Below are 3382 nucleotides of genomic sequence, written 5' to 3'. Positions count from 1 at the left end.
AGGGGGATGGGTTGTGGGAATGTGGGGCTGGAAGGTGGAATGGGGGGCTGGAACATGGAATGGGGGGCTGGAACATGGAATGGGGGGATGGAACAGGGAATGTGGGGACAGAACATGGAATGGGGGGATGGAGGCTGGAATGAGGGGGACAGAACATGGAACGGGGGGCTGGAAGGTGGAATGGGGGCTCCTCTGCAGGAGTTTGGAAGCTGGAAAGGGAGTTGGAAGCTGGGATGGGGGGGGCCCCCTGCAGGAAAGCAGGGATGGAACATGGAGTGGGGGGATGGAACATGGAATGGGGGGGATGGAAGGTGGAATGGGAACTCAGCAGGAAGAGGAGCTGGAATGTGGAATAAGGGGGATCACAAGGTGGAATGGGGGGATGGAGCATGGAATGGGGGGGATCATCAGCAGGAAAGCCGGGCTGGAACATGGAATGGGGGTCTGGAACATGGAATGAGGGCTGGAAGCTGGAACGGAGGACTGGAAGCTGGAATGGGGGGGACAGAACATGGAATGGGGGGATGGAACATGGAACGAGGGCTGGAAGCTGGAATGGAGGACCGGAAGCTGGAATGGGGGGGACAGAACATGGAATGAGGGGCTGGAAGCTGGAATGGGGTTGGAAGCGGGAATGGGATCTCTCTCACTTGCAGGAATGGGATCGGAAGAAGGAATGGGGCCTCACCTGCAGGAGCAGGATCGGGAGCGGGAATGGGATCGGAAGCAGGAGCGGGATCGGGAGCGGGAATGGGATCAGAAGCGGGAATGGGATTGGAAGCGGGAATGGTAGTGGAAGCGGGAATGGGAGCGGAAGCAGGAGTGGGATCGGGAGTGGGAATGGGATTGGAAGCAGGAATGGGATCTCTCTCACCTGCAGGAATGGGATCGGGAGCGGGAATGGGATCGGGAGCGGGAATGGGATCTCTCTCACCTGCAGGAAGGGGTGCTGGAATCGGTGCTCCTCTGTCCCATCGCAGCCCGGAGCGCTGAAGTTGTCGGCCCACCTGGGAGGGACAGCAGGGATCAGGCATCGGGATCATCCCGAAATCCCAAAATCCCGCTCGGGGCTGCGCTCTGGGACAGCTCTGGGACAGCAGGAGACGCTGCCAGGGCCGGGATGTCCCCGGGGACGGTGACACCGCTGGGGCTGTCCCGGCCCGCCGCAGATCCTGGCTGGGATCCCGGGATTGAGTGACAGCCGGGAATGGGACACCAGGGATGGGACACTGGGAATGGGACACTGGGAATGGGACACTGGGAGTGGGACACCGGGAGTGGGACACCGGGGATGGGACACCGGGAATGGGACACCGGGAATGGGACACCGGGAGTGGGACACCAGGGATGGGACACCGGGAATGGGACCCCGGGAATGGGACACCCCTGTCCCCACGCTCCGGATCCAGCCGGGAATGGGACACTGGGAATGGGACACTGGGAATGGGACACCGGGAGTGGGACACCGGGAGTGGGACACCCCTGTCCCAGTGCTCTGGATCCCAAAGGACACTGGGAATGGGACACCGGGAATGGGACCCCCCTGTCCCCATGCTCCGGATCCAACCGGGAATGGGATGCCGGGGATGGGACACCGGGGATGGGACACTGGGAATGGGACACTGGGAATGGGACACCGGGAATGGGACACCGGGAATGGGACCCCCCTGTCCCCACGCTCCGGATCCAGCCGGGAATGGAGGCTCCCCCAGCCCTTCCCCCCTCCCAGCGCCACCCGCTGAGGGACCCCGGAGCCGTGAGCGACGCTGGATCCCCGGCTGGAGCGGTCCCCAAGCCCTGATTTGGGGCAAATCCCCCTTTTTTTGGGTGCTCCAATCCCCCTCTGGATAAACCTGGAAGCGGCACCCTTGGGATGCGGATTTCCCGTCCCCACGGACCCCAAGTGTCCCGCAGCCCCCCCCCAAATCCAGCCGGGAATGTCCCCGATCCCCAAGGGGACCCGAGCGGTGCCCGGGCCGCCTCTTCCCATCCCGGTTTTCCGCCAATCCCGAGGGATTTGGGGCTGACTCATTCCCGGCTGAGCCCCCGGGGTGTCGCAAGAGGCTTTTTTGGGACCTCACGTGTCCCCTCCAGGCCCCGCTCGGCCCCCGCGCCTCAGTTTCCCGTTCCGGGGCTCCCGGGCTCCAGCGGCAGCCTGGGATCGGCTGGGATCCGCTGGAATCCCGCTGGGATCCGGGTGGGATGAGCCGGCCTGGCCGGTCCGCCTTGCCCGGGAAGATTTTGGGATCACCCACCGCGGGCTGGGAATGGCGTCACTCCAGCCCTTCCCGGGATTTTGGGGTGCGGGAGGAGCCGCGCGGGGATCCGGGGCGGCTCCACCCCCAAAAGACGCCGGAGACCCCCCCCAAATTCCTTCCCCAACCCCAAAAAGGAGCTGGATCCCCCAAAAGGATCCCCCAAAAGGATCCCCCAATCCCTACCGAAGCGAGGTGGGGACACCGAGGTGACCCCAAATCCTTGCCGGTGGGGGGCGGGGCGGGGACCGAGCGGGGACCCGGGGGGGGGGGGGGGGGGCTTGGTTGGGGGGGTCCCGGGGATTTTGGGGTCGCCGCGGGACTCACTTGGCCGCCAGGGTGTTGATGGAGCCGGTGAGGAGCATGAGCGCGGCCAGGCCCAGCTGGTACCGGGACCACGCCATGGCCCCCCCGGCACCGCCGCCACCCACGGACGCGCCCACCGGGAGAGGCCGCGCCCACCGGGAGAGGCCACGCCCACCGGGAGAGGCCACGCCCACCGGGAGAGAGCCGCGCCCACCGGGAGAGGCCGCGCCCACCGGGAGGCCACGCTCACCGGGAGAGGCCACGCCCACCTGGAAAAGGCCACGCCCACCGGGAGAGGCCGCGCCCACCGGGAGAAGGCCACGCCCACCGAGCGCGCCCCGTTGTGGAAGCCACGCCCCCCGCGGGGTTTGGCCACGCCCACCGAGCAATGGGCGGGAAGCGCGATGTAAATGAACCCCGTTCATTTGCATAGCCACGCCCACTTCCCCCCTCCTTGTTTTGCATACCCGCGCTGCTGCTGCTCCGGTGCCGCCGGTGCCGGGGATTCCGTCCCGGGAATTCGGTGATGGGAATTCGGTGATGGGGATTCGGTGATGGGGATTCGGTGATGGGAATTCGGTGATGGGGATTCGGTCCCGGGGATTCTGTTCCGGGAATCCTGTTCCAGGAATTCTGTCCTGGGAATTCGGTCCCGGGGATCCTTTGCTGGGAATTCTGTCCCGGGGATTCTGTCCCGAGAATTCCATCCTGGGAATTCTGTCTTGGGAGTTTGTTCCGAGGATTTTTTTCCTGGGAATTCTGTCCCAGGGAATCTTCCCCAGGATTCTGTCTTGGGAATTCTGACCTGGGAATTCTGTCCC

The 3382-nt window shown here is 65.0% G+C and overlaps 1 protein-coding gene across 1 annotated transcript in view; it reads right to left on the bottom strand.

Moving 5' to 3' along the window:
- Positions 1-3123: 3123 nt before the first annotated feature.
- Positions 3124-3382, bottom strand: part of LOC121660758 — a 3093-nt gene continuing 2834 nt past the window's right edge. The window contains exon 4 of the mRNA XM_042020215.1: positions 3124-3382. This exon is cut by the window's right edge and continues 512 nt beyond it. The gene's annotated coding sequence lies outside the window, so the exon portion shown is untranslated.

Source organism: Corvus kubaryi, unplaced genomic scaffold (genome assembly GCF_017639235.1).
Source record: "Corvus kubaryi isolate FWS band 111438036 unplaced genomic scaffold, C.kubaryi_AGA036_p1.0 36899, whole genome shotgun sequence".
Lineage (NCBI taxonomy): Eukaryota > Metazoa > Chordata > Aves > Passeriformes > Corvidae > Corvus > Corvus kubaryi.
The sequence above is the reverse complement of the archived record's forward strand: the minus strand, read 5'-3'. Positions and strand labels throughout refer to the sequence as shown.